The sequence below is a fragment of the Staurois parvus genome, unplaced genomic scaffold (assembly GCF_062004578.1).
Source record: "Staurois parvus isolate SC_StPar_1 unplaced genomic scaffold, SC_StPar_1.0 ptg002331l, whole genome shotgun sequence".
In the NCBI taxonomy this organism is placed as follows: Eukaryota; Metazoa; Chordata; class Amphibia; order Anura; family Ranidae; genus Staurois; species Staurois parvus.
Genome location: NW_028320127.1, coordinates 17,493 through 40,929, shown reverse-complemented (window position 1 = coordinate 40,929; position 23,437 = coordinate 17,493). Strand labels below are relative to the sequence as shown.

The 23,437-nt window shown below is 45.7% G+C and overlaps 1 long non-coding RNA gene across 1 annotated transcript in view; it reads right to left on the bottom strand.

Annotated features, from left to right (window-relative positions):
- Positions 1-20,434, bottom strand: part of LOC149431240 (uncharacterized) — a 51,877-nt gene extending 31,443 nt beyond the window's left edge. The window contains exon 1 of the long non-coding RNA XR_016309344.1: positions 19,804-20,434. This is a non-coding gene — a long non-coding RNA (uncharacterized LOC149431240). The remainder of the gene's footprint in view (positions 1-19,803) is intronic.
- Positions 20,435-23,437: the final 3,003 nt, after the last annotated feature.

The window sequence follows — 23,437 nt, the reverse complement described above, 5'->3', positions numbered from 1 at the left end:
AGCACGTGGTTAGAATAGCACCAGTTACACAGCTCCCAATATACACAGGACAATGTCTTTTGGCACACTGATTTATAAGGGTTGGTGTTCCCTGTGACTGTGCGTGCAGCCTTGCACTGCCATCTGTTGGCGTGTTACAAAACTAGTCTCCAACTTTTTTATACCACCCCGTAGATTTTACAACCAGATTGTGTTACATTTTGCAATACCTATCTAGTGTGAAGATGTAGACTGACATCTCTGTTGTTCATGGTCACTTGTGAGCCTTCCGGCACCAGAGCGGTCAGTCATCAGGGACCGAGAAGTTGGTTATATTCGCTTCCTCTTCTACTAGTGCAGGCAGAGCTGTGGCCTGACCCCCCACGTAATGTAAATGGTCACAGAATTTTGGAGGATTTTAACTACTTGAGTCCCAGTTGCCATTGTAAAACGTCACAAGGAGAGCAGCTATGTGTCCCACTGGACCGGGAATCAGCCCCTGGAGGGTCCTTCCATGGGTTCAGGCTGAAACAGCCAGCATTCAGTACTAAGATAAAATATATAATTTCATATATATATATATATATATATATATATATATATATATATACTGCTCAATAAAATGAAAGGAAGACTTTGTAATCCGAGTCTGGCATCAATCGATGAACCTCCCGGGATATGGATCTGGTCAGGTAAGTTGCAGAGGGGATTGTTCATCAGTTTCAGCTGCTTTGGTGGTCATGAAATGAACAACAGGCGCACTAAATGGGCAACAATGAGACGACCCCCAAAACAGGAACGGTTTTACAGGTGGAGGCCACTGACATTTTTTCCCTACTCGCCTTTTCTGTTTTTCTTTCGTTTTGCATTTGGCTCGGGTCAGTGTCACTACTGGCAGCATGAGGCTATAGCTGGACCCTACAGAGGTTGCACAGGCATTTCAACTCCTCCAGGATGGCACATCAATACATGCCATTGCCAGAAGGTTTGCTGTGTCTCCCAGCACAGTCTCAAGAGCATGGAGGAGATTCCAGGAGACAGGAGTATGGAGGAGATTCCAGGAGACAAGAGCATGGAGGAGATTCCAGGAGACGAGAGCATGGAGGAGATTTGAGGAGACAGGAGCATGGAGCAGAGTCCAGGAGAGAAGAGCATGGAGGAGATTTGAGGAGACATGCAGTTCCTCTAGGAGGGCTGGACAGGGCCGTAGAAGGTCCTTAACCCATCAGCAGGACCAGTATTTGCTCCTTTGTGCAAGGAGGGACAGGATGAGCACTGCCAGAGCCCTACAAAATGACCTCCAGCAGGCCACTGGTGTGAATGTCTCTGACCAAACAATCAGAAACAGACTTCATGAGGGTGGCCTGAGGACCCGACGTCCTCTAGTGGACCCTGTGCTCACTGCCCGGCACCATAGAACTGGATTGGCATTTGCCATTGAACCCTAGAATTGGCAGGTCCACCACTGGCGCCCTGTACTTTTCACAGATGAGAGCAGGTTCCCCCTGAGCACATGTGACAGACATGAAAGGGTCTGGATGAGCCGTGGAGAACGTTCTGCTGCCTGTAACATCGTTCAGCATGACAGTTTTGATGGTGGGCCAATGATGGTCTGGGGGGGCATATCCATGGAGGGACACACAGACCTCTACAGGCTGGACAATGGCACCCTGACTGCCGTTAGGTATTGGGATGAAACCTTTGGACCCATTGTCAGACCCTACACTGGTGCAGTGGGTCTTGGGTTCCTCCTGGTGCGGTGGGTCCTGGGTTCCTCCTGATGCAGGACAATGCCTGGCCTCATGTGGCCAGAGTATGCAGGGCATTCCTGGAGGATGAAGGAATTGATACCATTAAATGGCCCCCACGCTCACCTGACCTAAATCCAATAGAACACCTCTGGGATGTCATGTTTCGGTCCATCCGATGCCACCAGGTTGCACCTCAGACTGTCTAGGAGCTCAGTGATGCCCTGGTCCAGATCTGGGAGGAAATCCCCCAGGACACCATCCGTGGTCTCATTAGGACCCTCCCCCGATGTTGTCAGTCATGTATACAAGCACGTGGGGGCCACACAAACTGAGGACCATTCTGAGTTGCTGCAATGACATTTCAGCACAATGGACTCGCCTGCTGCATCATTTCTTCACTTTGATTTTGGGGGTGTCTTTGAATTCAGTCCTCTGTAGGTCGATCATTTTCATTTCCATCAAACGATGGGGCGTCCTTACGTTCCTCACCCATCCCCCGTCCATGTCAGTATAGAGATCCAGCAGGAGATTCCTCCCCATTGAGATCTGATGGGTTTTCAGAGTCTTCCTTTCATTTTTTTTGAGCCGTGTATATATGGATATGAAATTAAGTCACCTTTTCGTTTTTATTTCTTTACACACACAGATATAATTGCTCGTCTCCAACAATGTGGGTCATATTGTCTTCTCAGAGACCGCACGGAGCACTGCAACATCTGAGATTCAGGCTAAATTTAGGTTCTCTTTCAAGAGACGCACTCGCCCAGTCCCTATAAAAATGCTCAAGTCCTAGGCAGAGACTGCAGTAAGACACTTCAAAGGTCATTTTCTTCTGTTCACTTTACATTCAGCCAGCTGAAGTATAAATCAGCCGTGACTAGAGCTAAAAATGTATTGTCCTCCTTGACTCTGAATACGGGAATCAATGATGAAAATCCTATTTTAGAAAGAAATTGCCGCTGCTCGACCTGCCAGCCTGAAATGTTCTCCTAATTAAAGGAGGCTACAGGTGAAAATCGCCACTGATTGACTTCATGAATCTGACTTTAATTCAAGGGAAAAAAAAAAAAAATATATATATATACAGTTGCAAGAAAAAGTATGTGACCCCCTTGGGATTAGGTGGAGTTTTGCATGAATTGGGCATAAAATGTGCTCTGAACGTCATCTAAGTCACAACAATAGAAGAACACAGTCTGCTGAACATAATACTGCACAAACATTAGATGTTGCCATGGTTTAATTGCACATAACAAGTAAACATTCACAGTGCAGGGAGGAAAAAGTATGTGAACCTTTGGACTTAATAACTGGTTGACCCTCCTTTGGCAGCAATAACCTCAACCAAACGTTTCCTGTAGTTGCAGATCAGACCTGCACAACGATCTGGAGTCATTTTGGACCACTCCTCTTTACAAAACTGTTTCAGTGTAGCAATATTCTTGGGATGTCTGGTGTGAATCGCTCTCTTAAGGTCATGCCACAGCATTTCAATCGGGTTGAGGTCAGGACTCTGACTGGGCCACTCCAGAAGGTGTATTCTGTGCTGTTGCAGCCATTGTTTTGTTGAATTACTTGTATGCTTTGGGTCATTGTCCTGTAGCATCACCCATCCTCTGCGGAGCTTCAGTTGGTGGACAGATGGTCGTACGTTTTCCTGCAAAATGTCTTGATAAACTCTGGAATTCATTTTCCCATCAATGACAACAATCCGTCCAGGCCCTGAGGCAGCAAAGCAGCCCCAAACCATGATGCTCCCTCCGCCATGTTTCACAGTGGGGATGAGGTTTTGATGTTGGTGTGCTGTGCCTTTTTTTCTCCACACATAGTGTTGTGTGTTCTTCCCAAACAAATCAATCTCGGTTTCATCTGTCCACAGTATATTTTGCCAGTAGTGCTGTGGAACATCCAGGTGCTATTTTGCAAACTTCAAACATGCTGCAATATTCTTTTTGGACAGCAATGGCTTCCTCCGTGGTGTCCTCCCATGTACTCCATTCTTGTTTTATGTTTTCCTTATTGTAGATGTGTCAACAAAAATGTTGGCATGTGCCAGAGATTTCTGTAGGTCTTTAGCTGACACTCTGGGATTCTTCTTTACCTCATGCAGCATTCTGCGCTGTGCTCTTGCAGTCATTTTTACAGGACGACCCCGCCTAGGGAGAGTAGCAACAGTGCTAAACTTTCTCCATTTGTAGACAGTCTGTCTTACCATGGACACATGAACATCAAGGCTTTTGGAGATACTTCTGTAACCCTTCCCAGCTCCATGCAAGTCAATAATTCTTGATCGTAGGTCTTCTAAGAGCTCTTTTCTGTGAGGCATGGTTCACATCAGACAGTGCTTCTTGAAACCAGTAAACCCAAAACAGGTGTGTGTTTTTTAAGGGCAGGACAGCCTTCAGCAACACATCCAATATCATCACACTGATTTGAGTCAAGGTTGGCTCACTCCTGGCTCCAATTAGCTCTGGGAGAAGTCATTAAGCTAGGGCCTCACATACTTTTTCCTCCCTGCACTGTGAATTTTTACATGTTATGTGCAATTAAAACATGGCAACATCTAATGTTTGTGTAGTTTTATGTTCAGCAGACTGTGTTCTTCTATTGTTGTGACTTAGATGACGTTCAAAGCACATTTTATGCCCAATTCATGCAAAACTCCACGTAATCCCAAGGGGTTCACATACTTTTTCTTGCAACTGTATATATATATATATATATATATACACACACACACACATATATACACATATATATACACACACACACACACATATATACACACACACATATATACACATATACTGTATATACACACACACACACACACACATATATATATACACACACACACACACACATATATACACACACACATATATACGTACACATATACATACAGAGCTTTTTTCAGCAGGAACATGGGGGGAACACAGTTCCGGTCCCCTCAGCACTGGGTGTATGTACTGCAATGACAAGGGGTGCTGGGGTGTGCTGGAGGGTCTATTGATGCTGGGAAAGTCTATTGTTGCAAGGGGGAGTCCATTGTTGCTGGGGGGGGGGGGTCTTATGTTTCTGGGAGAGATCTACTGTTAACAAAGAAGTCTATTGATGCTGGGAGATCTATTGTTGCTGCTGGTGGTTTATTGTTGCTGGAGGGTCTAATGATGCTGGATGCTGAGGGATCTATTGCTGCCTTGGGAATCTATTGTTGCTGGGAAAGTATATGGTTGTCGGGGGGAATTCTATTGTTGCTGGGGGGTCTTATGCTACTGGGGGGTCCAATGTTGCTTGGAGAGATCTACTGTTAAGGGAGAGGTCTATTGATTCTGGCTGCTTGGAGATCTGTTGTTGCTGCTGGGGGTCTATTATTGTGGGGGATCTACAGTTTCTGGGTGATGGGTCTATTGTTTTGGGGGGCGGGTCTATTGTTGCTATGGGGAAGACCTATTGTTGCTGGCTGTAGGGGATCTATTTTGTTGCCTTTCTTGTTATCATTAACAAACTCCATACACATTACTTCGCACCACAAAGATATACTTGGCTCTGTAAAAATCGAATGTTCGGTGTAACACTGAGAGACAGAATACAACAACAAATTCAGCAGAAATGCGTCTAACAAATGATGACGGATCTGCATGTTCATGAGGGAAAGAAGGATTTGATCCCCTTCACAAAACATGACTTAGTACTTGGTGGCCAATCCCTTGTTGGCCATCGCAGAGGTCAGACGTTTCCCGGAGTTGGCCCCCAGGTTCGCACACATCTCAGGAGGGATTTTGGCCCACTCCTCTTGGCAGATCCTCTCCAAGTCATTAAGGTTTGGTGGCTGACGTTTGGCAACTTGAACTTTTAGCTCCTCCACAGATTTTCAATCGGATGAAGGTCTGGAGGCTGGCTAGGCCACTCCGGGACCTTAATGTGCTTCTTCTTGAGGCGCTCCTTTGTTGCCTTGGCCGTGTGTTTTGGGTCATTGTCATGCTGGAACACCCATCCACCACCCATTTTCAATGCCCTGGCTGAGGGAAGAAGGTTCTCACCCAAGATTTGAGGGTACATTGCCCCGTTCATCGTCCCTTTGATGCGGTGCAGTTGTCCTGTCCTCTTAGCAGAAAACCCCCCCAAAGCAAAATATTTCCACCACCATGTTTCACAGTTGGGATGGTGTTCTTGGGGTCATAGGCAGCATTCCTCCTCCTCCAAACACAGCGAGTTGAGTTGATGCCAAAGAGCTGGATTTTGGTCTCCTCTGACCACAACACTTCCAACCAGTCCTCCTCTGCATCATTCAGATGTTCAGTGGCAGACTTCAGACGGGCCTGGACATGTGCTTTCTTGAGCAGAGGGACCGTGCGGGCACTGCAGGATTTCAGTCCTTGTCGGCGTAGTGTGTTACCAATTGTTTTCTTGGTGACTGTGGTCCCAGCTGCCTGGAGATCATTGACAAGATCCTCACGTGTAGTTCTGGGATGATTCCTCACTGTTCTCATGATCATTGACACTCCACGAGGTGAGATCTTGCATGGTGCACCAGACCGAGGGAGACTGACACTTGTTTTGTGTTTCTTCCATTTGTGAATGATTGCACCAACTGTTGTCACCTTCTCACCAAGCTGCTTGGCCATAGTTTGGTAGCCCAGTCCAGCCTTGTGTAGGTCTACCATCTTGTCCCTGACCTCCTTGGACAGCTCTTTGGTCTTTGCCATGGTGGAGAGTTTGGAATCTGATGGTTTGATTGCTCCTGTGGACAGGTGTCTTTTATACAGGTAACACAATGAGATTAGCAGCACTCCCTTTAAGAGACTGCTTCTAATCTCAGCTTGTTACCTGTATGAGAGACACCTGGTAGCCAGAAATCCTGCTGAATGATAGGGGATCAAATCCTTCTTTCCCTCATGAACATGCAGATCAGTCATCATTTGTTAGACGCATTTCTGCTGAATTTGTTGTTGTATTCTGTCTCTCAGTGTTACACCGAACATTCCATTGTTAGACCGATCGTTTCTGTGTGAGGGGCGAACATTCCATTGTTAGACCGATCATTTCTGTGTGAGGGGCGAACATTCCATTGTTAGACCGATCATTTCTTTGTGAGGGGCGAACATTCTATTGTTAGACCGATCATTTCTGTGTGAGGGCGAACATTCAACATCAGCAGGGGAGCAAATACACATTTCCTTCACTGTATATATATATATAAACAAAAAGTATTTAAATACACAAATAGGAAAATAAGTAAACGCAGTCAATATATATGTCCCCCCACTTTGCCACAGCAAAAAAAAAAATGTTTCTTGTGGAGTTGCAATTTAATTTTCAAAATGTAAAAGTTTAAACCAACAATAATGCCTACAATAGGATTTTATATTAAAAAAAAAAATAATCAGCCGAGTAATACCTGACTACAACCATAGAGTGGATGGGCATGATAAAAAAACAAACAAAAAAAAATAATAATTGGCCCTATGAGGAGCCCATCTATGGGCATATTCGGCAATCATAGGAACGTGTCCATTGTTCCCTTCGAGATTCACGCTTTCGTCCGGATGCCAAACAGTTGGATCCTTCGAGAATGGCCAAATGTGTGCATGACCAACTTGGATAAAATCCCAGAACCTCCGGAGTCCAACTGAGCAGCCATGACTGCTTCTGCAAGGCCGGCGTTCGTGTCGGTGGTAACATTTCACAGACTTCGTCTCAATTTTCTCGCAGACCCTTAAGTACCAAAAAGTGCGCCTTGACAGAAGGAGAAGAACAGCAAACAAAACAAGCGTGTCTCCATTCTTCTCGCTCAGCCCATTATGCCATGCAGACAGTCATAAACCGACAAATAAATGCTTGTCTGACTCCTCGTAAAAATACACAAATCGGCACACAGACAAGCTGACCTCGGTGTACACGAGATTTCCCTCCACATAAACGAGGTCAGATGCAAAAATAGTTAACGTAACAACGAGCAGAAATAATATAAGTAAGATGCTTCAAGGAATGTGGAGGCAACATAAATACAATGCATACAGCTACAGAGGATTTATTTTGTAGGAATGAAAACATCACCTGATCTTTTTTTTTTTAGCTATTTGTTGAACATAAACTTAGAAAACTAAAAGAACAATGAAGAACGATGCTAAATGGATGGAGTTCGAGAACTTTAGAGCACTAGGCCTAAAGTTGGCCCCATTGTTGTATATGTAGCTTGGTTTTTTATTCTTTCTCTCTTGGGGGAGGTAGGGCATGAAGATAGATCAGGGGGAGGTAGAGTATGACGATAGATCAGGGGGAGTAGAGTATGTAGATGGATCAGGGGGAGGTAGAGTATGAAGATAGATCAGGGGGAGGTAGAGTATGAAGATAGATCAGGGGGAGGTAGAGTATGAAGATAGATCAGGGGGAGGTAGAGTATGAAGATAGATCAGGGGGAGGTAGAGTATGACGATAAATCAGGGGGAGGTAGAGTATGAAGATAGATCAGGGGGAGGTAGAGTATGAAGATAGATCAGGGGGGAGTAGAGTATGACGATAGATCAGGGGGAGGTAGAGTATGAAGATAGATCAGGGGGAGGAAGAGTATGAAGATAGATCAGGGGGAGGTAGAGTATGTAGATGGATCAGGGGGAGGTAGAGTATGTAGATGGATCAGGGGGAGGAAGAGTATGAAGATAGATCAGGGGGAGGTAGAGTATGTAGATGGATCAGGGGGAGGTAGAGTATGACGATAGATCAGGAGGAGGTAGAGTATGTAGATAGATCAGGGGGAGGTAGAGCATGAAGATAGATCAGGGGGAGTAGAGTATGTAGATGGATCAGGGGGAGGTAGAGTATGACGATAGATCAGGGGGAGGTAGAGTATGAAGATAGATCAGGGGGAGTAGAGTATGTAGATGGATCAGGGGGAGGTAGAGTATGACGATAGATCAGGGGGAGGTAGAGTATGAAGATAGATCAGGGGGAGGTAGAGTATGAAGATAGATCAGGGGGAGGTAGAGTATGACGATAAATCAGGGGGAGGTAGAGTATGAAGATAGATCAGGGGGAGGTAGAGTATGAAGATAGATCAGGGGGGAGTAGAGTATGTAGGTGGATCAGGGGGAGGAAGAGTATGAAGATAGATCAGGGGGAGGTAGAGTATGTAGATGGATCAGGGGGAGGTAGAGTATGACGATAGATCAGGGGGAGGTAGAGTATGAAGATAGATCAGGGGGAGGTAGAGTATGTAGATAGATCAGGGGGAGGTAGAGTATGACGATAGATCAGGGGGAGGTAGAGTATGACGATAGATCAGGGGGAGGTAGAGTATGACGATAGATCAGGGGGAGGTAGAGTATGACGATAGATCAGGGGGAGGTACAGTATGACGATAGATCAGGGGGAGGTAGAGTATGACGATAGATCAGGGGGAGGTAGAGTATGAAGATGGATCAGGGGGAGGTAGAGTATGTAGATGGATCAGGGGGAGGTAGAGTATGTAGATGGATCAGGGGGAGGTAGAGTATGACGATAGATCAGGGGGAGGTAGAGTATGACGATAGATCAGGGGGAGGTAGAGTATGACGATGGATCAGGGGGAGGTAGAGTATGAAGATGGATCAGGGGGAGGTAGAGTATGAAGATGGATCAGGGGGAGGTAGAGTATGAAGATAGATCAGGGGAGGTAGAGTATGAAGATAGATCAGGGGGAGGTAGAGTATGAAGATAGATCAGGGGGAGGTAGAGTATGTAGATGGATCAGGGGGAGGTAGAGTATGAAGATAGATCAGGGGAGGTAGAGTATGAAGATAGATCAGGGGGAGGTAGAGTATGTAGATGGATCAGGCTTGACTGATAATTACCATTTAACACAATTACCCGAGGTTGACCCCATTTACCTATTTATGGCTTGGTCCATATGGTTTCTCACTTTGGCAGTGGTTGGGCATTAAACAGATCAGGCTCCCCTGGCATACCTATTTCTCCTGAAGTTGACCTAATTTACTTATATAGGGCTTGGTCCTTTTGGATTCTCTCTTCAGAAGAGGTGGGGCATCAAACAGATCAGGCTCCCTGGCATACCCATCTCTCCTGAAGTTGACCTAATTTACTTACATAGGGATTGGTCCTTTTGGTTTCTCTCTTGGGAAGAGGTGGGGCATTAAATAGATCAGGCTTTCCTAGAATACCCAGTAATCATGAAGTTGACCTCATATTTTTATATAGGGTTTTGTCCATACAGTTTCTCTCTTTGGCAGAGGTGGGGCATTAAAAAAGCAGGCTTCTCTGGTATACCCATCTCTCCTGAAGTTTACCCCACTTACTTATATATGGATTGGTCTTTATAATTTTCCTCTTGGGTAGAAGTGGGACATGAAACAGATCAGGTTTCCCTGGTATATCATATCCAGCTCTCCTGAAGTTAACTTCATTTACTTACATAGGGATTGGTCCTTTTTGGTTTCTCTCTTGGGAAGAGGTGGGACATTAACCAGATTGGGCTTCCCTGGTATACCCAGCTTTCCCAAAGCTCACATCATTTAATTATACAGAATATGGATTGGTTTTAATCATTTTTTTCTTGGAAAGAGGTAGGGCATTAAACAGATCAGGCTTCCCTGAAATACTCAGCTCTTATGAAGTTGACCTCCCTTATTTATATAGGGCTTGGTTCATATGGTTTCTCTTGGGCAGAGGTGGGGCATTAAACGGATCAGGCTTCCCTGGTATATCCAGCTCTTCTGATATTGACCTCAGTTTCTTACATAGGGCTTGGTCCTTTTGGTTTCACTTGGGAAGAGGTGAAGCATTTAACAAATCAGTCTTCCTTGGTATACCCAGCTTTGCTTACTGTATATACAAATTGGTCTTTATCATTTTCTTCTTGGGTAGAGGTGGGTCATTAAACAGATCAGATTCCCTTGGTATACCCAGCTCTCCTGAAGTTGACTTCATTTACCTACATTGGCCATGGTCCATATGGTTTCTACCTTGGGCAGAGGCGAGGCATTAAACAAATCAGGCTTCTTGGAGTTCACCCAGTTTACCTATACATGTTAATTGGTCTTCACAATTTCCTTCTGGTGATAGGTAGGGCATGATGATAAATTGGGCTTCACTAGTATACAACGCTCTCTAGAAGCTGACCTAATTTATGTACAGTATACAAATGCATACAGATAAATTAAGCTTGGTTACCATTTACAGCTCTCATGACACTGAACTCATCTACTTCTATACAGTATGGCTTGGTCTTTATAGTTTCACTCCTAATTATTTTGAAGTGTGATTTTCACTAACGGAACCTCTGCCTGGACATTTTCTCCAGATGTGCTTGGGCAAATTTGCCAAGATTTGCAATAGATTCCCTATAAATTAAAATCCACCAAACCAACACTCAGTTATCAACCTGCCACAAATCTAAGACCTGGTCCTCCAGGAAAGGTATATCACTGAGTATGGTGGTGGTCGGAAAGGGAAGTGGGCATGGTCTTCCAGGAAAGGTATATAATTGAGAATGGTTTTGGTGGGAAAAGGAAGCAGACCTGGCCCTCCAGTAAAGGTATATCATTGGGTATGGTGGTGGTGGGAAAGGGAAGTAGACATGATCCTCCAGGAACGGTATATCATTGGGTATGGTGGTGGTGGGAAAAGGAAGTAGACCTGGCCCTCCAGGAAAAGTATATCATTGGATATGGTGGTGGTGGGAAAGGGAAGTAGACATGGTCCTCCAGGAAAGATATATCATTGGGTATGGGGAAAAAGGGAAGTAGACATGGTCCTCCAGGAAATGTATATAATTGGGTAAGGTGGTAGTGGGAAAATGAAGTAGACCTGGCCCTCCAGGAAAGGTATATCATTGGGTATGCTAGTGGTGGGAAAGGGAAGTAGACCTGGCCTTCTAGGGAAGGTATATCACTCGGTATGGTGGTAGTGGGAAAGGGAAGTAGGCATGGTCCTCCAGGAAAGCTATATCATTGGGTATGGTGGTGGTGGGAAAGGGAAATAGACATGGTCCTCCAGGAAAGGTATATCATTGGGTATGGTGGTGGTGGGAAAGGAAGTAGACATGGTCCTCCAGGAAAGCTATATCATTGGGTATGGTGGTAAAGGGAAGTAGACATGGGCCTACAGGAAAGCTATATCATTGGGTATGGTGGTGGTGGGAAAGGGAAGTAGATATGGTCTTCCAGGAAAGGTATATCATTGGGTATGGTGGGAAAGGGAAGTAGACATGGTCCTCCAGGAAAGCTATTTCATTCGGTATGGTGGGAAATGGAAGTAGACATGGTCCTCCAGGAAAGGTATATCATTGGGTATGGTGGTGGTGGGAAAGGGAAGAAGACATGGTCCTCCAGAAAAGGTATGTCATTGGGTATGGTGGGAAAGGGAAGTAGACATGGTCCTCCAGGAAAGCTATATCATTGGGTATGGTGGTGGTGAGAAAGGGAAGTAGACATGGTCCTCCAGGAAAGGTATATCATTGGGTATGGTGGTGGTGGGAAAGGAAGTAGACATGGTCCTCCAGGAAAGCTATATCATTGGGTATGGTGGTAAAGGAAAGTAGACATGGGCCTACAGGAAAGCTATATCATTGGGTATGGTGATGGTGGGAAAGGGAAGTAGACATGGTCCTCCAGAATAGGTATATCATTGGGTATGGTGGTGGTGGTGGGAAAGGGAAGCAGACATGGTCCTCCAGTAAAGGTATATCATTGGGTATGGTGGTGGTGGGAAAGGGAAGTAGACATGGTCCTCCAGGAAAGGTATATCATTGGGTATGGTGATGGTGGGAAAGGGAAGAAGACATGGTCCTCCAGGAAAGGTATATCATTGGGTATGGTGATGGTAGGAAAGGGAAGTAGACATGGTCCTCAAGGAAAGGCATATCATTGGGTATGGTGGTGGTCGGAAAGGGAAGTGGGCATGGTCTTCCAGGAAAGGTATATAATTGAGAATGGTTTTGGTGGGAAAAGGAAGCAGACCTGGCCCTCCAGTAAAGGTATATCATTGGGTATGGTGGTGGTGGGAAAGGGAAGTAGACATGATCCTCCAGGAACGGTATATCATTGGGTATGGTGGTGGTGGGAAAGGGAAGTAGACCTGGCCCTCCAGGAAAGGTATATCATTGGGTATGGTGGTGGTGGGAAAGGAAGTAGACATGGTCCTCCAGGAAAGCTATATCATTGGGTATGGTGGTAAAGGGAAGTAGACATGGGCCTACAGGAAAGCTATATCATTGGGTATGGTGATGGTGGGAAAGGGAAGTAGACATGGTCCTCCAGGAAAGGTATATCATTGGGTATGGTGATGGTGGGAAAGGGAAGTAGACATGGTCCTCAAGGAAAGGCATATCATTGGGTATGGTGGTGGTCGGAAAGGGAAGTGGGCATGGTCTTCCAGGAAAGGTATATAATTGAGAATGGTTTTGGTGGGAAAAGGAAGCAGACCTGGCCCTCCAGTAAAGGTATATCATTGGGTATGGTGGTGGTGGGAAAGGGAAGTAGACATGATCCTCCAGGAACGGTATATCATTGGGTATGGTGGTGGTGGGAAAGGGAAGTAGACCTGGCCCTCCAGGAAAGGTATATCATTGGGTATGGTGGTGGTGGGAAAGGGAAGTAGACATGGTCTTCCAGGAAAGATATATCATTGGGTATGGGGAAAAAGGGAAGTAGACATGGTCCTCCAGGAAATGTATATAATTGGGTAAGGTGGTAGTGGGAAAATGAAGTAGACCTGGCCCTCCAGGAAAGGTATATCATTGGGTATGCTAGTGGTGGGAAAGGGAAGTAGACCTGGCCTTCCAGGGAAGGTATATCACTCGGTATGTTGGTAGTGGGAAAGGGAAGTAGGCATGGTCCTCCAGGAAAGCTATATCATTGGGTATGGTGGTGGTGGGAAAGGGAAATAGACATGGTCCTCCAGGAAAGGTATATCATTGGGTATGGTGGTGGTGGGAAAGGAAGTAGACATGGTCCTCCAGGAAAGCTATATCATTGGGTATGGTGGTAAAGGGAAGTAGACATGGGCCTACAGGAAAGCTATATCATTGGGTATGGTGGTGGTGGGAAAGGGAAGTAGACATGGTCTTCCAGGAAAGGTATATCATTGGGTATGATGGTGGTGGGAAAGGGAAGTAGACATGGTCCTCCAGAATAGGTATGTCATTGAGTATGGTGGGAAAGGGAAGTAGACATGGTCCTCCAGGAAAGCTATTTCATTCGGTATGGTGGGAAAGGGAAGTAGACATGGTCCTCCAGGAAAGCTATATCATTGGGTATGGTGGTGGTGAGAAAGGGAAGTAGACATGGTCCTCCAGGAAAGGTATATCATTGGGTATGGTGGTGGTGGGAAAGGAAGTAGACATGGTTCCCCAGGAAAGCTATATCATTGGGTATGGTGGTAAAGGAAAGTAGACATGGGCCTACAGGAAAGCTATATCATTGGGTATGGTGATGGTGGGAAAGGAAAGTAGACATGGTCCTCCAGAATAGGTATATCATTGGGTATGGTGGTGGTGGTGGGAAAGGGAAGCAGACATGGTCCTCCAGTAAAGGTATATCATTGGGTATGGTGGTGGTGGGAAAGGGAAGTAGACATGGTCCTCCAGGAAAGGTATATCATTGGGTATGGTGATGGTGGGAAAGGGAAGTAGACATGGTCCTCCAGGAAAGGCATATCATTGGGTATGGTGGTGGTGGGAAAGGGAAGTAGACATGGTCCTCCAGGAAAGCTATATCATTCGGTATGGTGGGAAAGGGAAGTAGACATGGTCCTCCAGGAAAGGTAGATCATTGGGTATGGTGGTGGTGGGAAAAGGAAGTAGGCATGGTCCTCCAGGAAAGCTATATCATTGGGTATGGTGGTGGTGGGAAAGGGAAGTAGACATGGTCCTCCAGGAAAGATATAACATTCGGTATTAAGGAAAAGGGAAGTAGACATGGTCTTCCAGGAAAGCTATATCATTGGGTATGGTGGTGGTGGGAAAGGGCAGTAGACATGGTCCTCCAGGAAAGGTATATCACTGAGTATGGTGGGAAAGGGAAGTAGACATGGTCCTCCAGAATAGGTATATCATTGGGTATGGTGGTGGTGGTGGGAAAGGGAAGCAGACATGGTCCTCCAGTAAAGTTATATCACTCGGTATGGTGGTAGTGGGAAAGGGAAGTAGGCATGGTCCTCCAGGAAAGCTATATCATTGGGTATGGTGGTGGTGGGAAAGGGAAATAGACATGGTCCTCCAGGAAAGGTATATAATTGGGTATGGTGGTGGTGGGAAAGGAAGTAGACATGGTCCTCCAGGAAAGCTATATCATTGGGTATGGTGGTGGTGGGAAAGGGAAGTAGACATGGTCTTCCAGGAAAGGTATATCATTGGGTATGGTGGTGGTGGGAAAGGGAAGTAGACATGGTCCTCCAGAATAGGTATGTCATTGAGTATGGTGGGAAAGGGAAGTAGACATGGTCCTCCAGGAAAGCTATTTCATTCGGTATGGTGGGAAAGGGAAGTAGACATGGTCCTCCAGGAAAGGTATATCATTGGGTATGGTGGTGGTGGGAAAGGGAAGTAGACATGGTCCTCCAGAAAAGGTATGTCATTGGGTATGGTGGGAAAGGGAAGTAGACATGGTCCTCCAGGAAAGCTATATCATTGGGTATGGTGGTGTTGAGAAAGGGAAGTAGACATGGTCCTCCAGGAAAGGTATATCATTGGGTATGGTGGTGGTGGGAAAGGGAAGTAGACATGGTCCTCCAGAATAGGTATGTCATTGAGTATGGTGGGAAAGGGAAGTAGACATGGTCCTCCAGGAAAGCTATTTCATTAGGTATGGTGGGAAAGGGAAGTAGACATGGTCCTCCAGGAAAGGTATATCATTGGGTATGGTGGTGGTGGGAAAGGGAAGTAGACATGGTCCTCCAGAAAAGGTATGTCATTGGGTATGGTGGGAAAGGGAAGTAGACATGGTCCTCCAGGAAAGCTATATCATTGGGTATGGTGGTGGTGAGAAAGGGAAGTAGACATGGTCCTCCAGGAAAGGTATATCATTGGGTTTGGTGGTGGTGGGAAAGGAAGTAGACATGGTCCTCCAGAATAGGTATATCATTGGGTATGGTGGTGGTGGTGGGAAAGGGAAGCAGACATGGTCCTCCAGTAAAGGTATATCATTGGGTATGGTGGTGGTGGGAAAGGGAAGTAGACATGGTCCTCCCGGAAAGGTATATCATTGGGTATGGTGATGGTGGGAACGGGAAGTAGACATGGTCCTCCAGGAAAGGTATATCATTGGGTATGGTGATGGTGGGAAAGGGAAGTAGACATGGTCCTCAAGGAAAGGCATATCATTGGGTATGGTGGTGGTGGGAAAGAGAAGTAGACATGGTCTTCCAGGAAAGCTATATCATTCAGTATGGTGGGAAAGGGAAGTAGACATGGTCCTCCAGGAAAGCTATATCATTCGGTATGGTGGTGGTGGGAAAGGGAAATAGACATGGTCCTTCAGAAAAGGTATGTCATTGGGTATGGTGGGAAAGAGAAGTAGACATGGTCCTCCAGGAAAGCTATATCATTGGGTATGGTGGTGGTGGGAAAGGGAAGTAGGCATGGTCCTCCAGGAAAGCTATATCATTGGGTATGGTGGTGGTGGGAAAGGGAAGCAGACATGGTCCTCCAGGAAAGATATAACATTCGGTATTGTGGAAAAGGGAAGTAGACATGGTCTTTCAGGAAAGCTATATCATTGGGTATGGTGGTGGTGGGAAAGGGCAGTAGACATGGTCCTCCAGGAAAGGTATATCACTGAGTATGGTGGGAAAGGGAAGTAGACATGGTCCTTCAGGAAAGGTATATCACTGGGTATGGTGGTGGGAAAGGGAAGTAGACATGGTCCTCCAGGAAAGCTATATAATTCGGTATGGTGGGAAAGGGAAGTAGACATGGTCCTCCAGGAAAGGTATATCATTGGGTATGGTGGTGGTGGGAAAGGGAAATAGACATGGTCCTCCAGAAAAGGTATGTCATTGGGTATGGTGGGAAAGGGAAGTAGACATGGTCCTCCAGGAAAGCTATATCATTGGGTATGGTGGTGGTGGGAAAAGGAAGTAGGCATGGTCCTCCAGGAAAGCTATATCATTGGGTATGGTGGTGGTGGGAAAGGGAAGCAGAGATGGTCCTCCAGGAAAGATATAACATTCAGTATTAAGGAAAAGGGAAGTAGACATGGTCTTCCAGGAAAGCTATATCATTGGGTATGGTGGTGGTGGGAAAGGGCAGTAGACATGGTCCTCCAGGAAAGGTATATCACTCGGTATGGTGGGAAAGGGAAGTAGACATGGTCCTTCAGGAAAGGTATATCACTGGGTATGGTGGTGGTGGTGGGAAAGGGAAGTAGACATGGTCCTCCAGGAAAGCTATATCATTGGGTATGGTGGTGGTGGGAAAGGTAAGTAAACATGGTCCTCCAGGAAAGGTATATCATTGGGTATGGTGGTGGTGGGAAAGGTAAGTAGACATAGTCCTCCAGGAATGGTATATCATTGGGTTTGGTGGTGGTGGGAAAGGTAAGTAGACATGGTCCTCCAGGAAAGGTATATCATTGGGCATGGTGGGAAAGGGAAGTAGACATGGTTCTCCAGGAAAACTTTATCATTGGGTATGGTGGTGGTGGGAAAGGGAAGTAGACATGGTCCTCCAGAATAGGTATATCATTGGGTATGGTGAGAAAGGGGAGTAGACATGGTCCTCCAGGAAAGGTATATCATTGGGTATGGTGGTGGTGGGAAAGGGAAGTAGACATGGTCCTCAAGGAAAGGCATATCATTGGGTATGGTGGTGGTGGGAAAGAGAAGTAGACATGGTCTTCCAGGAAAGCTATATCATTCGGTATGGTGGGAAAGGGAAGTAGACATGGTCCTCCAGGAAAGCTATATCATTCGGTATGGTGGTGGTGGGAAAGGGAAATAGACATGGTCCTCCAGAAAAGGTATGTCATTGGGTATGGTGGGAAAGAGAAGTAGACATGGTCCTCCAGGAAAGCTATATCATTGGGTATGGTGGTGGTGGGAAAGGGAAGTAGGCATGGTCCTCCAGGAAAGCTATATCATTGGGTATGGTGGTGGTGGGAAAGGGAAGCAGACATGGTCCTCCAGGAAAGATATAACATTCGGTATTGTGGAAAAGGGAAGTAGACATGGTCTTTCAGGAAAGCTATATCATTGGGTATGGTGGTGGTGGGAAAGGGCAGTAGACATGGTTCTTCAGGAAAGGTATATCACTGAGTATGGTGGGAAAGGGAAGTAGACATGGTCCTTCAGGAAAGGTATATCACTGGGTATGGTTGTGGGAAAGGGAAGTAGACATGGTCCTCCAGGAAAGGTATATCATTGGGTTTGATGGTGGTGGGAAAGGTAAATAGACATGGTCCTCCAGGAAAGGTATATCATTGGGTATGGTGGTGGTGGAAAAGGTAAGTAGACATGGTCCTCTAAGAAAGGTATATCTTTGGGCATGGTGGGAAAGGGAAGTAGACATGGTTCTCCAGGAAAGCTATATCATTGGGTATGGTGGTGGTGGGAAAGGGAAGTAGACATGGTCCTCCAGGAAAGGTATATCATTGGGTATGGTGATGGTGGGAAAGGGAAATTGACATGCTTAGCTATCCTTTTTAAAACCGATGTTTACTTTTTATGCCTAGAATTCCTTAAAACAATGTAAGACTTTGCAGCTTCCACACAAGGTATAAAACATATCGTATAAAATCAACACTGTACATCACATACAAAAAATGTACAATCATAAAACTGTAACAAATATAAATATTACATAATGCAAACTGAGAAAATGAGTATAGCCCAAAACACATAAGAAAAATAAAGGCATAATCGGGTTAAAAGTTCCATATATATCACAAAGTACACAATTATCATAACCTGGCATTTATACATAAAGGAGGTAGCCATCTTGTGACCTGAACGAACCTGCAGCTTGGACGATTTGCTGGAAAACAACAACCACACAGGGTCATTAGGAATCAAAAAAATTGGTTTGGTCTATGATAGAGTGTGAGTTGAATCAAAAACTCGGACTTATGACTTTGTTTGGATCTCCAAGAAAGGTGAAGAAAAGGGGTTGTCACTTATCCACCAAGAGATTGCCATTTTAAAATGAACATGAGCTTCATAATAAAGTTTTAGAAGTTAAAGCTCCGCCTACAAGCAGGCACCTCAAGATGCATTCTGGTGTTTTTATTACCCAGGAAACTCTTTTCTGTGTCCCTTTCTGATTTCCTTTCACCGTGGTACCAGGGTCTGAATTTCCTTGCCCTGATGGTTACGTTCTACCAACTGGTGAGAACGCCTCTACTGGCCACTGAGGCGATTTCATTGGACAATGGAATGACCGTTGGTGGAGCTTAGCCATGAAGTCAGAGGAAGTCAGACCCGGTTTGAAACCAAATCAGATAGGAGCACAAAAAAATGATTTCTGGATTTCAGCAGGTAACAGCAGCTGTCTTGCGGTGCCGGCTCAGAAGAAAACTGTACGCCTTAATATTTCAACTGAGCAAAAGGTTCACCTCAAAGAGACACTGATATCGAAGTAGAAAATGCTGCAGGTATAAATGGCAGTAGAGAAGATGAATCCGGAATCTCATCAAAATGCCAAAACTGTACATTCCTTTCAGCTAATGAAGGCTGCCAATCCTACTGGTCGGCCAATGGGAATGTGCGGGAGGCAAAGCTTAGATACAAGCTACCACGCTACCCAAAAGTGTCCAAACTGGGCAGAATTCAACTAAGAAAGGTTTGGGGTGTGGCTCCGGATACATGCTCCTCTGGGTGCCTCTACTTTATACCCGCAGTAGACATAGCAGGGTCTCCCTAAAGGAGGAACCATCAGCCAGCGTATCGATCGATTAGGAACGAGCCGCATCACCGACCAAGAAAAAAACAAGGTGGACTATGTGAGATTGGTTCAGTTCACAAATGGCTACTTCACATCATGGACTTCAATTCTTTTACAAAAACAGTCAAAGGCTGCGTGGTGCAATTTTTATTTATTTTTTGGTAAAAACGTTCTGAAAAAAAAAAAAAAAGCAGTACGTACCAGTAAACTGAAACATGGCGTCTGCCCTGCCCTCAAGGAAGAAAAACAGACTTCAGCCAGTCAGCAGGAGATTTCAAACCATTTCTCAGACACAAAGGCCACAGGAATTAGGTGCCGATCAGAGGAAGTAGGTCTGCAGCGAGCAGAAAAGAGGGCTTGCGCGTGCTGGTACGTAACACAAAACAAGCAAGCCTAGTCAGGCCTGCTGCAAAAAAAAAAGCTAATTAAAAGAAACATGCTCTAAACCAATGCTTTATCGACAAGCTGGCCTCTTTGCATTCATCAAACTTTTTTGCTTCAATTTCCAAAGGCACACAGCACAGTATTCAAGTTCTCGCGGCACATAGAGAAACCAACTAGTTTGTTTTTAAGTAATGTGATTCTGTTTTTGTTCTCTTTTTTTTTGTAAGTTTTGTAACTATGTTCTATGCTGTAGAGCGGCCATTTTGGGGTTCATGTATCATGCATTATTGATGTTCTCACAAAAATAGGTAAATGGTAGGGTGGATCCCTAGGGTTGATCTAGATCAGCCATTCTCAACCAAGGTTCAGTGGAACCCTGGGGTTCCTCAAGATATTTTTATGGGTTCCTTGGGTTGTGGCTAATCGATCTCCCATTTTATAGTGGACTTTTGTCCTTTTTCAGCCAGTATTTATACAAAGTTCCTGGGCCAACTCTGTAAGGGTTGCAGCCTTCCTAATGACCACCAGTGTAAGGGGAATTTTTTCACCTTGGACTGAAACTAATTGGTTTTCACAGGGATCCTTGAGCTGCGGCTGATTGACCTCCCATTTGAGGGTATTTGCATAGTTCCAAGACCAACACCACTCTGCAAAGCCAGAAGTAAGCCACTAATGATCTTTTTAGCTACATGTAAGAGTGGCCTTCAGACCTCCACTGTAATAGCCAAATTCTTCCAACTGGTTTAAGCAGAATTCCTCGAGCTGTGGCCGGTTGACCTCTCCCCCCCCCCCTCTCTCTCTTCCTTCTCTCTCACTTCTTTCCTCTCCCTGCTCCAGGCTTTCCCCTGGTCCCAGCTCTGAGTGCAGGCGGGGGAAGGAGCTCAGCGGGCACTCAGCAACATCAGGACACCCCCTTGATCCAGCCAGGTCTGTCTCACCCTCCAGCAGCACAAAGCCGGCGGGAGGGGGAGAAACCAGCTTTCAGCTGCTGGAGGGACAGATACACAGGGCATCGTTCTGCAACTGCCCTCCCTCACCACACCGATCTTCCTGCTGTCTGGGCCACCTAAAGGAGAACCAAGGGTACCCCTTAGATGGTGGCCCTGCATGGTTCAGTCCGCCACTGTTCACCAGGTCCCTTCTTACGGGGAGCGGTGCCGCTCCACTAAAAATGGCCGCTCTAGGCAAATGCCTTGTTTGCCTAGAGCGGTAAATACAACGCTGGCCATCACCCAAGCAGTCCTGTTCCCAATCCAGCAGCTCTCAGGTTGTGAGCCCCACAGAAGGGGTATTCTGGGACCCCTGAAACACGTAGGAAATTTTAACAAAAGTACTCCTTGATCCCTAACTTGCTGACTAACCTATAAATATAAAAAAAAAAGTAAATTGAAGCGCCACACCCCTGATGAAGATTCCATATACAACTTTATTACAATAAGGGAAGACAATCCAAAAATCATCCACTGTGTTTTGAGGGTCCAAGAGCGCATCCTTCAAGAAAACGAATCGAGTATCTGGCTGCTCATCACCAGCAGGAATGGGACTTTAATGCAGCTAACTTAACATTACACATATATCCATGAAATATTTTCTTTCATATTGCACAACATTATTGTTAAAAAGTATGTTACAGCTTAAAATCATACTAATGGTTCCCAAAATATAGTCCCTTATAGGGTTATAACAATACAGTGTTCCCAAGGAGCCCCAACACGTTTCGATCATTTCCATTCAAGACCTTCTTCAGGGGGCATGAAAACCAAAGGGATCTAAAACAGCAGTTGATCAGAGCGATCTTAAAAGCACTGGCGTTCAAAGTGGGATTGCATGATCCAACATTCGATGGTGTGAGCAATCAGAAGGACAAGAGCGGTCACATGTGCATCTCATAATGTTGGCGGCAGAGAAGGAAAAACAGACCACCCTGCCATATCTTTCATATGTGGGATGGAACCAATAGACACGAGGGGCTAGCATATTCCTCTTTCTATGGGGAATGATGTCTTAAGTTCCAATAGAATAAGCAATATCCCCAGTCACCTCATCACCATCTGAAGAAGAGGGAAAATATAGTCCAAACCAGGGGTGTATTTACCATAAGGCAAACAAGGCATTTGCCTAGGGTGGCATTTTTTAGGGGCGCAGCAGTGCCCCCTGGAAGAAGGAACATATGTGGCATGGGGACCAGATGGGATCTAAGATGGGCTGCTTGATGGCGTATGCAGAGCCCGATTGTCATTCCCGGGATGTCCAGAGCTGTGAAGGTGTATCTTTCTCTCTTTTACTGGGGTGGGTGTTAATGGAAGGCTCTCTTGGGTGGGGATGGGGCAGGAGTGTTGATGGTCACTGTCAGGCTGTCTCTGCGGGGGGTAAAGGTCTGGTGATGGTCGGTGTCAGGCTGGGGAGGGGGGGTGTCTTATTTTTTGTGTTGCCTAGGACAGCACAAAACCTAAATACACCACTGATCCAAACCTGTGGGCAGCTATCCAATAATACCTCTCTCTACACTCCCACCAGCCTATCCAGTGTCACCTCCATCAAAAAAAGCACACCCTTCACCAGGGCTTGATTGACAACAATGTGAATAGACTAGAAGTGAACACAGTACACCCATTGACCAAAATTGGCTTTCTTTGCCACAAGAGGTACAACGGTGAGTACTTGTTTGCAGCCTTTGGAGATCTTGGCACAGGAATGTCCATGAGCACGAAAAATGCAGATTCCAAGGTAAATCATTTACTAGGTGTAAGGTAGGTCATCTTAACACTGCATATTTGCTCAGTTTTGGGGCCTAGCCAGACCGCATGAAACAGGTCTATATCTGGCTGTCCCTATTTAAGGCAAGAGGAGGAGTGGAGTATCTAAGGCATTTTGGGGGTCCATAACCACCCAACTCATCAGGGTTTGAGATTGAAAACCATATACGTGGAATAGACGTGACCTGGACCTTTATTGGTGTTTCTTCCAGTCGGACTACAAGCACAGATCTTGCCAGCAGCTGGTCTGTAGAAGACCAGGAACTAGACCACCAACATCAACATCATCAATGCCTTCAGATAAAAGAGCAATGCCAATAAGATGGGTCCAGTGCTTATTTCCAATTTCTTCCCTTATAAATTTGGCACTCCAGGTTTTCCTTAAAGTGGAAGTTCGGGTAAGCATGCAGATCCTTCTTACGCAGGTTAGTCAATGTTGGTGCTAAGAGGGGCGAGGGGACAGTTTTAAGGCTTAGGGTTTGCAGAACTTCTAATTTAAAGTGGAAGTTCAGTCAACTGCTAGCTATACTTTAACCTGCCCCCACCCCCACTCAAACCTATTCTATCTACCCTGTGATAGTAAGATGTCTATGCTTACCTATTCTGAAGGTAGTCACATGGTTGGGTCCCAGCGCCGGCCTCAGTGTAGTGGAGGGACAGCCGACAACGGGTGCCCATAGTAAGCCTATGGCTGA